This window comes from Ambystoma mexicanum, chromosome 4p (assembly GCF_040938575.1).
Source record: "Ambystoma mexicanum isolate Mex_15411 chromosome 4p, UKY_AmexF1_1, whole genome shotgun sequence".
NCBI classification, from domain to species: Eukaryota; Metazoa; Chordata; class Amphibia; order Caudata; family Ambystomatidae; genus Ambystoma; species Ambystoma mexicanum.
In genome coordinates, this window is record NC_090927.1 from 1,188,391,259 (window position 1) to 1,188,405,063 (window position 13,805).

Genomic DNA, 13,805 nt, shown 5'->3' on the forward strand with positions numbered 1-13,805 from the left:
TGGGTGAGAGTGGCGGGGCTAGCCAGGTGCACAAATCCGATTGGGAGTGAATATAAGGGCAACGATGGGCTGAGAGTCAAGTGGAATAAGAGGCTTGGTGTTGTGATAACAGTAGATGCTTGGACGAAGATGTGTGCTAATGTCAGTCTGTGTTCCCTGAGCCTTTCTGAAAGAACGAGACAAATAAAGATTCTGAATATGGTGTACTGGACCCTGGAAAGATTGTGGAAGAAGGGTTTGTGGGAATGGGCCGGAGTGTTGGACATGTGTTGTTGAAAATGGTACTTTCTAACATATGTTCTGGACCTGCATGAAAGTTAGTTTTTTGGAATGATATAGGAGGTGTTATGGAAAGTGTCTTGAATGAACATGTTTGTTTGGATTTTGAAACACTAATTCTGGGGAATGATGTCCATTTGGAGGAGTTTACTAATTGCCAGAAGAAATGGATATTTCGTGGTTCCTTGATGGGGGAAAAAATCATCCTACGAAATTGGAAGTCTAATGTAGCACTATTAAAGGAAGATTGGTTGAATGAAATGCACAGTCTTGCAGCAGTTGAGAAATGCATATATAGGAAACATGTCAAGGCGGGATTGTTCATGAAGATTTGGGGTAGATTTTGGCAATGTACTGAACCTGGATTTTATTTTTTTGATTTTTTTGAGTACTTTTAAAGGTGAACTGTGTACATACTGGGGGAAGGGGGGTAGGGATTTTGGCGTTATGTTATAATGGTTTATTCTTGTAATTTGTATATATTTGTACCTATTATTGTTATTGCTTTTCTGTATGTAAATCATAAATAAAGTATAAAAAAAATCAAACAACCTTTAACCTTAATAACCAATGCAAAAGCTACATCTCCACATTAAAAAAGTACTTGCCACTCAAACAGAGCAAATGAAAAAATAAAAAATAACACCATCTGATAGCAGTGCACTCTACAACTAACGTGCACAGCCTGCAAATAAACCTTCAAATATGTAAATAGTGATCAACACTTACTTTCACATCAGCCACACTCCTGTCATGTGCACAGTGACGGTTCAAAAATCAAAAGAACAAATCTGCAGAAAATGGTGGCTTTTATACTTAACAAAATGAATATAAAAAAGGACTATATACCAATAAAACTACTAACATGGCTGACACATTTTCAGCACAACCTATCACTAAGCCCTACACGAAAGCAAAAGTAAGAACCACTAATAGCAAACATTGAAACTGACAGAAATCTATTTTCTCCCCACCTACCCTCTTTCATAGCTGCGGCTATTCGACGCGGCTTAAGATCTTGGTTTGTACCCGCGGCTACACAACAATTTTTCTGAAAACCCAAAATCAAAATAAATTGGCCTTCAAAGGAAATAAGTGTACAACTGAGTAAATAAAATAACCCAGATATGAAAAATCTGTACTGTATCATCCACAGGAACATATGATTCTCCAGCATGGGGTCTGGCATGGATTCACATGCTCATGAATATTCCCCAGGCCGGGATTCGTCGGTAAAGAAAAAATCAGTATCCGTTTAGTTTCTGATCTGTCTTTCTCAGTAGTAACCAATCACTGGTCTCTGGGTCATACTGCCCCCAACCAATGACTGCCCTCTCCCTAAGCCCCGCCTTTGGCAGCCATCCTCAGATTTTTACCGCACGCTCAAGTGTTGGGAGTCCTCGTTGTTGTCCAATTTACAAAGTTTCACCTCTGCCATTTCCCACCTTCTAGTATCATTTTTAACACTTCGATACACTTTTTGCAACTTTTTGCGTTCGACGCACAATAAACGTCTGACATCGTGACCGCATGCCTGCATTTGTGAACGAGTCCGCCCTTTGAGATTTGGTCTGTGCTTCGCAGACAGTTCAGAACTGCATTTTCTGCTGATCTAGGACCTTTCGAGCTCAACATTTTCCCATTGCACAGCTCCTACATCTATTCTTCTTATCCATTAACAACCTAGTACAGAGCACATACTTGGAAGAATATTAGCAAAACTGCTATTTATCTTAAAAATGGCATCAGCTATTGCCATCCCTCTCCCCAAGAGCCGCCACCACCACCAGCTGGAGGACCTACACAACAAAAAAGCGCAGCACTTCCAAAGACAATGAAGAGGGCCAAGAAGATGAGGTAGAGGAAGTAGCTACCTCTGCAACCAAGAGAGAATCATGGGTGTGGCAGTTCTTTACCGCTGTTGGGAATGTACCAAAGGCTAAAGCTACCAAAGTGAAATGCACTGAGTGCAACCGTCGCAGACTACTTGGATAGTACTCCTACAAGACCATCTCCATCCGCCGCCACAACCATTCCAACCACTGCAATTTTCTCAGAAAGACTGTTCCTTTCCTAGCAAGTAGTAGGCTGTCTTCCTCCACCTCATCTTCCTCAACCAATACTATAACCAAACAACCTACTTTTGTGGGACTCAAAATCCCACCTGCTACCTTGCAAGCAATAAAAGAGGCTGTACCTTGCAAGCAATAAAAGAGGCTGTTGATCCATATCTTTCGAAGACAACAGTCCTCTGTCTATACCGCAGCACCCCACTCGGCATGGGGGAGCAATTCCAAAGTGCTTTTGAAGCTGTAATCAAGGAGCATGAGAAACACTGCCCCCCTACCTTAGATGTAACACACGCACAACATCTGTCCACCTGCCCCTTCATATTAGTGCTTGGTGCCTCTTCCCTCATTTCCCTCCCCACTTCACGTGCTAACCTCTCCTGCAAAAAAAAAAACAAAAAAAAAAACAAATAATCAAAAAACAACAAAAAATGTTCCTTTTGGAACCACCTTTCACAGTTAAAAAATAGAACTAAAAGAAAAAATCTTATAGACTCCATGTACTTTACATTTCTCAGTAAATAACATAGACTCAATAAGATTTTCCAACATATCCATTACCATTTTGTGTTATGCTAATGGAATAATGTGACGTTCATCCCCGTTCTAGGGACTGGAACGGGGGAAAATGGCCCACCAGCCCAATTTATCGGCCGAAGGAAGGGTGGATAATAAGGGCTCCGGACTGCTATCCCCGTTCCAGCCCCTGCAATGGGGAATTAAGGCCATTACCACCTTACCACCACAGGGTGCCAAAGCGCAGGGTGCTAAAAAAAAACTTTTTTTCTTCCTACACCGGGACGCATGCCGAGGGACGCATGCGGCGTCCTGATGTAGGAAGGAAAATGCTTTTCCAAGATGGCCACCATTGAAAGGGAAGGCGGGGCTCTGTACAGAGCCCCTCTTCCCTTTCCTTGGCGGCCTGGAAAAGTCGAAGAGCGAACCCTTTGACCATATTATCATTGGCACATTTTGTTTTTCCTTTCAAATCTATCCGAATTTCAAAAAACGTTACCACCCTAGTCGACATGCCCACTTTTTCCCCATTGGCCGTCTCTCGTGGTCATGGCCAGTGGCCAGTTTGTCTTGTTCATGACCTTATGCCATCACCCGGACAATCTGGTTACTGCCCATGGTCACAGGCTGTACCCCAGTCACCAAAGGTATATCACTATTTTTTTGTACTTATATTATGACACTTGTCAAAAAAATAAAACACAAAACCATTCTTTCAGGTCCTTGCCAATGCTCCTTACACGAATTTGCTGGATATGTTTGTTTCATTTTTTCAAAAGTGTGAAAATGTACGCACATAGACCATATAATTTAACCCCCTCTTCACAGAATCCATTCAGACTTTGCACAAACTTTCAGGGTTGGGTCTCTAATCTTTTTGAAAACGTTTATCTTTATTCGTCAAACCGCAACAAAGTTATAAGCCATCTAAAAATGTTGAGACCCTTGTTATTTAGCCCCTCTTCACAAAACTCCACCAAACTTTTGCAAAACATATGTATATATAGATCTAATAAAATTGCACATTTTTGTGCAGGTTCATAAAATGGCATCACATTTATAAGCCTTTACAAAATTTTGAGATCCCCCTCTCATTTTGTTCCCTCTTCCCAAAACAGCACCACAAGTTCCGAAACCATTCAGAATCCAGTCTAGAATAAAATTGCTACTTTTCATGCAGGTTCATTGAGTGGTGCCAAAGGTATAAGCCATCCAAAAACTGCTTTTCACCAACCCTGTAGTGCACAAATAAACATAGATGCCCCCAAACATTTAATATGTTTGCGAACATTACAGGACTATCCCGGACTGTTAGCGGACATCGGAGAAGAAAAACGCCTGTTTTTAATTTTGCTTTTTATAGCCATATCCCATCCAATCCTCCTCACCCCTCACCTCTCCAGAGGTTGTTTGATAAGTTTGACAAGTGCAATGTTGTGTTTTTAATATTTTTTTACCATGATGTTCGCAGACAGCGGGCACTGTCCGCGATTCCAACATGGCGCGCGCTTCAAAAAATATGACGCACCTCATGTTTTTTATTTGACCAATCAATGGGTGCGCCCGATATCCGCTGACCTCACATAAGCGCCACGGGCCAATCAGAGGTCCATCCGCAGACTGAACAGTGAAGTGAGTCCACGGACCAAACCCAGATATCACAAATTGTTTTGTACCTACTTTTTGGTTGTTTAAAAAAAAAAACTATTGGACGGATTTACACCAAATTTACAAAAGCACGCTTTTGGGACTAAGCCACAACTCCTGCCACAAATTTGGTCCAAAATTGGCTTGAGCTGTAGGCGAGAGCAACATTTTGTTTCCATTGTGTCTCTGGGAAAACCCACACATTTTTGACCCCCCCCCCCTATAACTTTGCCCCCGCTTGAGGAACCTCAGCAAACTTTGCAGGATATTTTTTTTGCAAAGTTTCATGAGGATTGGTCCACGGGGGGGGGGGGGGCAGGGGCGGAAATTATAAGCGGCCCAAAAAGTGCTTTTCCTATAGATTAAGCAACTTAACCATAACTATAGGGCTGCTACGGGGGGGGGGGGGGGGGGGGTGTGTGTGTGTGTGTGTGTGTGTGTGTGTGTGTGTATATATATATATAGTTTAAAGGTTTTTTATCAACTCCTCTGAATTGTTATGGACTACAGAAAATAAACATTGCACACGGGTATGAATAAAGTTTGTTTTGGAGACCCCAACTGTTGTATATAGACAGAAATTTGACCTCCACTATCTGATATGTTAGGTTATTGGGTATTTGTTTAGCGCCTTTTTACCATTGGTATGTTCTTAAAGTGGAGGCAGTAGGATAATCGAAAGTGTTTTGTTGCACTCAGTATGTGTGCAGCCAGTGCGGTTAACGTGGTGTGTAGCTGTATTCTAATGCTATACATGGTGCAGTGGCTGTGTGAGATCAGTACAATGTGTGCAGCATGCCCAAATTGGCCAAGGAATCTGCATTTTGTGTAGTGCTTTTGTGGGAGATTGTATGCGGCTAGGCCGATTTCTCGTGGGGTGTGTAGGGGAGGAGTGGTATCACAAGTATGACACTGACACAATGGATACAATTTGTAAATCATTTATTGGTGGTGTTGGGGCTGGAAAAACCTGTACTTTGCCCTATAACTAAGATGGGAGTAGTCTCAACTATCGAACGATAAACAAAACAGTCCTAGTGGAGTTGGTCAAATCAAAATGGCCTATAGCAAAAACCTAAGGCCTGCCCTGTCAATTGTACAAACAGTGTAAAAAGGAGAATTGTATGCAAAGGAAAAATCAGTGTTCAAAAGAATAAATGTGGTCGAACCAGCTCTCCTCCCCACGTTAGACGTCACATAGTAAGGCTGTCCCTGTAGGCAGGATGACGCACTCTGGCTTGGTTTTTGACACAATGAGCAGTTCAAAATCGTGCATCGAGGCACTGGCCTTCCATGTTAAAGTCTCCCTTCCTGACTTCCGAATAATGTTTCAACAAAAAGTTCACGTAGGTCCCCCTCTGTCGGGCACAGACCTCTCACAGCAAAGGAAAAAAAAACTTGCAAGGAGGCTCTCTTGCCCAAGCGTATTATACTTCGGGTCTCCCTCTGTCGGGCTCGGACCACTTTCGGATGTCGAAGATTTTTGAATGTGTGTGACTTTCTTTACAGACCACTTCAGGACCACTTCAACTCAAAGCTCACCTTTTAAACTTCACTCTCCCCTTCTTTAGTAGTTAATCCTGTTTATTTCACTTTTGCTGTTCATTCGCTTTATTGCTTCAAGCAATGGACCTTTCAAAGAGACTTTCCAGTCGGCTACTTCCTTTCACCAGACCGGAGTATTACTTAGTATCGCTGATTTCACAGCTGTCCTTACTTCAAAGTTAATTCACAGTTCTGCCTTTCTTCGCATCACATCCACACGCGTGCAGCCTTCACTTGCGATATAATGTTGTTACTTCAAACTTTAACACACACCAGTCTCTCTGGTCGCTTGCCAACTCACCGGCTGTGTGTTTTCTTTTTTTTTGTGGTTTTGCGATTTCCAATTTACGAGTCAAAGTTAGTACCACAGGCTTGGCCTCGCCTCCCCAACTCGGCTGTTCACCAAGAGGGTCGCTGTCATCCTTGAAACATAATGCTGCCTTCTGATGTGGGATCCTGGCCTTCTCCACATATCTTTTGCCGCCTGTCGGTGGCAAAGTACTCCAGTAGGGAACTCTTGGGGTTTTCAACCCGCTGCTTTCGTCCCTTGGTCCGTCGCTCTGCTCCAGTAGGTGTGCCTTTGTCCCGGAATTTCTATTCGTACTCGTGTTTTGCCTTGCTCAGCGTGTGATTCTAGGTTCTGCCTTTTATTTGTGTGAGGAGAGCTAATTGCTATCAGGTGTATGCACTTAGAGTTAAGTGCCTGACCCGATTAGCAGGACATGTCTAGTATGATGTGTGACAGTTAATGTTGTTACTCTGTCACCCTCTTCCTCAGCCCAGTATTCGTCTAAAAAGGGTGGGGAGTTGCAACCTCGAAGCATCCTAAAAAAATAGGATGGGTTAGATGAACAAAATAGGTGGGAATACTGTCTCTCACCATCATAGGCCTCACCCCAACTCCTCGAAGACCCCTCACCCAGCTGATCTTCACGCACTGTCCACCCCAAGGGTTTGGATCCAAAGATGATTGCCATGCCCTGGCCACCTGAGAGAGAGATCCCCAGGGACTAGCGGGTGAGACACCCTCTGGTTTCTCACAGCTATAGCTGCGTTCTAAAGACTGATGAGGTGTTCATGGAGGAGTATAGGTATGTGAACAGCTAGGCCGAATTGATCGAGAGGTATAGATGCATTCTATTGATTGTTTATGTAGAGGAGAGAGTAAGCATATTGGTATGAGTCAGTGTCTGAGCGGATGGATTGTAATGGGACCCCTGTTCCTGAACGCCATCCTGAGTCTGCCACTTTTGACCATATCTATGAATGTGCAGTTGCATCCAGTTCTATTCTATCGTAGGAGTACATTCTAGATTGGATGACTGGTGCTCGGTGAACCCAAAGGTCCTTTGGCAGTGTTTATGGTCATCCCGGAGTCTTGTTGAGTCTACAATTGCTTATTGGATTACATCTTCTCAGGTGCAGTTTTCCAGTTCTGTTCTATCAAACATTTGTGTAGATCCTATACATGATGACAGGCACTCGGTGAACCCGAGGGTCCAGCAACAGGCCGTTTTATTGTGGTGTGTCTGACTGATAATGTTATGTGCAGCAGAGGTGGGAGTGTTCCTTGTCTAGTGACTGGCACATCCGTGACCCTTGAGGAGTTTGCCTTGTCGGATTCCCTGCCTGCTTTAGGAGCTTATTGGCTTGAGGTTGAATAGAGTCAGTCAATTTCTAGTGCTCGGGTAAAGTGCTAGTGGTCCCATTTTTCCGTGTCCCAGGAATTTATGAACTAGTGGAGCAGTATTCCTGTCGTAGTTTATGGTTTGAAATAGAGGGATTGTAGCACATCATTGTCCTTTGCGATATCGAGCGTGTTAGCGGGGTCAAATGATAGGAGAGCATAGTGCATATTCGCACGAGACAAAACAGAAACCCCAATCAAACTTCAGAGCATGGGTGATACTGGGTCCCAGGTAAGGAGTTTAGGGCATTAGTTGTCAAAGCGATCTTGGTAAGCATCTCTTTGTCAGAGAGCAGATATCATATCTGGTGGACGACAAGATCAGGCCAATTGTAATGTTTGAACATAAGTGATAACAGACCCTGGGTTAGCAGTTGTGATCAATGATTCCCTGATAAGTAAGATGAACAAAGATACAAAACTGCTGGGTTTAAAAGCTAGTGCGTTACCTGCAGGAGGATAAAGATCAGTCTCAGTCAAGACATAAGTGCTACTAGGACTGACTCGGCTTTGGAGTCTGTGGTGTTTGGTTCCAGATGGAGTTAAATATCTGCTGGTCAGAGACCATAGTGCATGCCAGTCGGAGTACAGTGCCCAGGCCCAATCATAGCGTACAATCATAAGTGCTTCTATGTCTCGGGTTTTGAGTCTTTGCCATTAGATTAGTAGACTAGTTTAGCGTAGCACATTCAGCGCATTGGCGCATGTGGCAGCTCAGTGTTTATAGCAGAGCCTGTAGGGCCCGCAGGTTCCTAGTGTTGAGATTAATTGATCAATAGAACCCTCTTCCGTGTCCCCGTAGTTCTTAGATACCAGTGTAAATTTTTGGGTAGACATGGAGAATAGAATTATCTTTTTTTTTTTAAATGTATTTTATGATTTAGTTTATTACAAACTTTTCATAATTTTTCCATAAGTGAATTGTACAAAATGTCCAAACATGAAATGTTGTTCTAACTCCACATATTGTAGCTTCTCAGCCATTTGTATCTTTTCATGATTTAAAAATAACTTTCATAAAATTCCATCTTCGCTAGTATCATTAAGAACTTTTTGCCGGTTAAGAAAAACAACCACCACTCATAAGGTTTCTAAGTTCTTAAAATGCTCCACCAAGAAGGCAATCCTCATCAGGGTTACAGCTTTGCATTCCAAAAGTAAATGTTTCACTGATTCAACAATCTCTTGATTTTGAAAAAATTGACAATGTGCCTGAGACTTGGGGAGCTAACCCTGCATGCTCAACACTTGTCTTGTTGGTAGTAAGTTTAGGGGCAATTGCATAATCAAATCTCTCAAGTCTGGCCAGGGAAATTTGGTCAAGTACAAGTAAAGTTGTCCACTGACCTTTGTTCCTGGTTTATCAAAAGTGCAAGTCTGTACGTGTTTCTCCTGTCTTGAGTCTATCCAATCTTGTAAACGTATGGTAGATTTCATCTTCTCTGGATTTGTAATTAGTGTCTCTTCTGTTAAATCTAGTGAAACTACCCTGTTTCGGCATGTGAATTTCCATCAATAAGGCATTCATTTCCCTCCTGTGAGGTGATTCGTAAGAGTTTCAATGGAGGGAGATCATCAAGCATGATGCATTTCCGATATAATGCTAAATATTTCCATAATGCAATGGATTGAAGAGATTGCAAGCCCCATTCATATCTCACCATTGCAATCGGGATACTTAAAAAATAAAATAAAAAGGCTGAGAACTTTTTCCAAAATACAGCCTCCAAGATGTCCCAGGATTGCCATGATACATTTAAGGCTGTCTCCGCACTATATGTAAGAATGGGGATGACTTTTTGTTTATAAAAGATGACTATCGGAACAGTGATAAATTTGCAATACTACTTCTTCATCAACAATGCTTGTGATGATAAACTCTTGCATTTTGACTTCAATACAGACATTCATTCACTTTCATTGATGTTACAACTAATCGGCATTCCCAAATAAATGACGGAATGGACGTTCTACAGTTTTTGATTACTGATATGTCATCTCTAGCGTGGTTTGCTTTTATAATGTGCATTCGCTAGCACCATTATTTTTGTTGTCTTAATGTTTACACGAAAATCATTGGTTTCCATATATGTGATTGATACTCCACTGTAGTCTGATCCATGATAACAAGATCATCAACGTATAGGACCCATGGTAGTTCTATTCCACTAATTCTGGGAGGGAATGCTCTAACAGTGGTTTGGCTGTCACCCATGTCTGACAAGTAGATGTTGAATAACGCAGAGGCTAGTGGGAAGCCTTGTTTAAGCCCTCTAAAGTTGTGGATTTCATCAGAGAATGTCCCATCTTTTGACAACCTCACCTGAATGCAAGTGTCTGTATAAAGGGCCTTGATTGCTTCCAACAGATCTGGTGAGCATCCCCAAGTGTGCATCTTGTTCCACAATCTCTCTCTGCTGACACTGTCGAAGACCTGTTTCAAGTCCACAAATGTTGTATAGATTTTAGTTTTGGTTCTAAATGCTTTTAACTTTAACAGAGTCAATGGAAAGAGGTTGAGGTTTGTGCCAACACCTCTGACGAAACCGACTGTCTAGAGTCCAGGCGACCAGTTTTTCACCCATCTATTAAGATGTCCTAATAAAAATGCTACCGCGGTTTTTACCGTAACATCGAGCAATTACCAGGCTCATGCCTCTCTTTTTAAAAATAATATGGGGACAAGTAAGGGAGGTTCCCAAGACGCTGGAACTTCTCTGGCAGCCAAAATGTCTCTGAAGAGTATCATGCAAAAGTCTGTCCATGCCTCTGGATTTTACTTGAGTAACACATTTGTCAGACCATCAGGGCCCGAAGCCTGTGAGGAACTGAGTTTTTTTTATCAGCCTCAAGATATCTCTATCCAAATCTAGTTTCCACGGACTAACTGACTCCTCCACAGACTAGTTTGAACGTGCAAACAGCATGGTGAAGTGTAATTGCCATTGCTTCTCTGATACAGCATTAGAGAGAAAGGCTAGTTGCACGGTTGTGTTGTTGTTTAAAGCTGTCCATAGATCATGGGAGCTCTATTCGCCAAGATGTTTTTCAGCATTTGCTATGCATGGTATTGTGATCTAGATGCTCTGTAAGGAATTAGCCAGATTTTGTACTGGTGCTTTCTTAGTGTTTTTATTTGTTGATTTGGCGCATGTCGGCTGTATACATTTTTCTGGTTCTTATTATATACATGTAGTCTTGTGCGAGGACACTCAAAGGTCTTCTCACGATTATCTCTGAACGTGAATAAAATCCCACAATAGACCAAATTTGCATTCTTCATGCTCAATTTTGAGCAATAATTTTCAGTGATGGCATATACATCTGCAGTGTTGATCTTTAGTCTGTTTCTACCATTAGAAACTTGCATAGGAAATTGGTGAAAACGTTTCCTTTTTTCAGATCTTTCCACCTTGTTGTTGATAAGTGGTGATCACTGATTTTAGTTGAACAGCTAAGCATGTTATCAGTGCAGTCTGTCAAGTTTCACAACACGTAGTAATCGTGATGCGCTTTTTGATCCCCATGTGACGATGTAAATTTACCTGGGACATCTCCCTTGATGTGGCCATTTAGCATAAAAAATGTCTGGTGCACTCAATTCTCAGTGCCGTAATACTGCCTTATCCTTGAGATCATATTTACCGATTCTCTTGCCCTCACAATCTAGACACTTGATTTTGGGATATCCACATAGGATCATACATGGATCAGCAACTTGAATGTAGATGCCAAAATATCAAGAAAATTATCATCATCTGTTTTGCCAGGTTTCCAGTATAAATTAAACAGAATCACTGTTTTCTTCTAAGAAAACAGTGGATCTAACCAATCAAGCGTCGGCTGCTGTAAGAAGGGGTTAGGATTCTTCTTGTCCAGAACTGTTGCGCTTTGTCCCATCCTCACTGTCATCAGACCTGAGTGCGGGCGTCCAGTCATGCTCTTTAATGCTGGATTTAAAAAGACACTAAACCCTTCGCAGATAGGTTTTTCTCAAAGCCATGTTTCTTGACAGCATAAAATGTAACGCGTTCTCAACCCTATCCCATCCTCATTCAATAGGTGAGCGAATCCTCTTGTGTTCTAGGATCCCATTTTCAGCTGCCTGGATTAATTATTTATTAGCTACAACCCATAACGCTGCAACCCACAACTAATCTTGTCGCTGAGTTGAATTTGGATTTGAATCTGCCACTTTTCTTGCCTCAACATCATTCGCATCGAATGTTACTTTTATACACAACCCCATTTGAGCTGTTAGCTTTGCTATCATATTTGAAGATTTTTTAGAAATCATCGGGTGTATTGTTTTTTGCTGTTCCAATACAGTTAAATGGTCAAGCAGTTGTTTTATTGGTATAAACCTGTAACTTTCGGTTCGTAAATTATTTTTTTGAGGTTGTGACTCAATACGGATTTCAAATCCATATGGTAATAGATCAGACATCGCATTTATTGAATTTAAGTGCAGTATGACCCAGTCCAGATGATCTTCATTGACACATTGAACTGTACGAATGTCATTCAATGTGATTTTACGTAGTTTAGGACTGCAGTGTAAGAGTTTTAGGACATTTAATCAATTTTAAAAGGAATCTGTCCTTGGAAGACAGTAGTCTCTCAATTACTAAAGATATTTGATTTTCATTCAATTGCTGTTGTGGGCAAATGGCTCCGGATTTACGTTCAAAATCTTCCTTATGAGAAGTTCTGTGTTTCTGAGCTGTGGGCAACAATACTTTCTGGACAATAACTTTCCTCTCTTGTTCCAGCGTTTCCAACTCCATTCTGTAGTTCCTTATTAACAAGTAGAATTGTGGTTGGCGGTGTGCTAGTTGTTTTGATCACCCCTGCTTGGAAGTTGCTAGTCACAATTCTGCTTAGGGGCGACATCAACAAATTTGCCACCGCCTCTTGTGTCTGTGGTTCATCATCAGAATAGGTTGTAAGATCAACCAGAAGTTTGTGGTCTTCACTGCTTTCAACCTCACACAGCGGCATATCAATTGTCTTATTGCATGGACTCTAGATTCTTTTTATTGTCCTGACTTGGTGAATAGAGGTGGCGCTTTGCGCTCTCTTGGTGGAGTGGATAGATTTCTCAGGTTTGTAAGTCTTCTCTCTCTCTCCTGATATTTTCTGCTTTTTAGAAGTTTTGAAAATCGGAAAGGTATTTGTTGCTCCTTGTTTGTAATCCAGCTGTGGCAAATTATTCATTGATAAGTTTCGGAGTGTTCGTGTGCGAAATCACTAGGATATTGACTAAGCAATGCAGTTGATGTGTTTAATAAGGCAACCTCCCCTCTTGTGAACCTGCACTGCCTACGACAGGCTCATTACAGGTCTCTTCTGTCAAGGCCTCAATATCCGGTCTTTCAACCTCTTGAGATTCTTGTAGTACCAACCAGCGGCCCCAAACTGGTGGTTTGGTTCCAAGTTTATTTACATTTGAAGATGTTTCACTTGCTGTATGTTCCTGGCTACCCAACGATCTTGTTTGAGTACTGGTACTAATGATGTTTGGCGGTCGTTGTTCCTTAAGTCTCGCCTTTCTCAGCCATTTCACTGATTCTAGAATGGCAGCCATCATGATGTTTTTGTCACCCGCCTCACTTCGTGCTGATTCGTATGGCCTTCTCCAGCATAGGGTCTAGCATGGATTCACATGCTCATGAATATATTCCCCGTCGTCAGGCTGGGAATCCTCGGTAACGAAAAAATCAGTATCAGTTTTGTTTCTGATCTGTCTTTCTTAGTAGTAACCAATCACTGATCTCTGGGTCATACTGCCCCCAGCCAATGACTGCCCTCTCCCTAAACCCCGCCTCTGGCAGCCACCCTCAGATTTTTACCGCACACTCAAGTGTTGGGAGTCCTCGTGTTTAGCTCTCGAGTTTTTTACTGCGTTTTCACGTTTTTTCAGGAGAATTTCACATTTTTTCGGTTAATCGAGCCTCAAGCTCGACCGTTTCTACTTCCGATAATGGGGACCCGTTTCGGAATTCTTCTACGCCCCTCAAGGGTGAAGTTTTTGTTGAGTTTACACTTCTTGGAGGATTCCG

General features: G+C 42.0%; 1 protein-coding gene across 6 annotated transcripts in view; it reads left to right on the plus strand.

Moving 5' to 3' along the window:
- STXBP5 (syntaxin binding protein 5) overlaps positions 1-13,805 on the plus strand; it is a 2,430,573-nt gene that overhangs the window by 2,299,382 nt on the left and 117,386 nt on the right. The window lies entirely within an intron of this gene.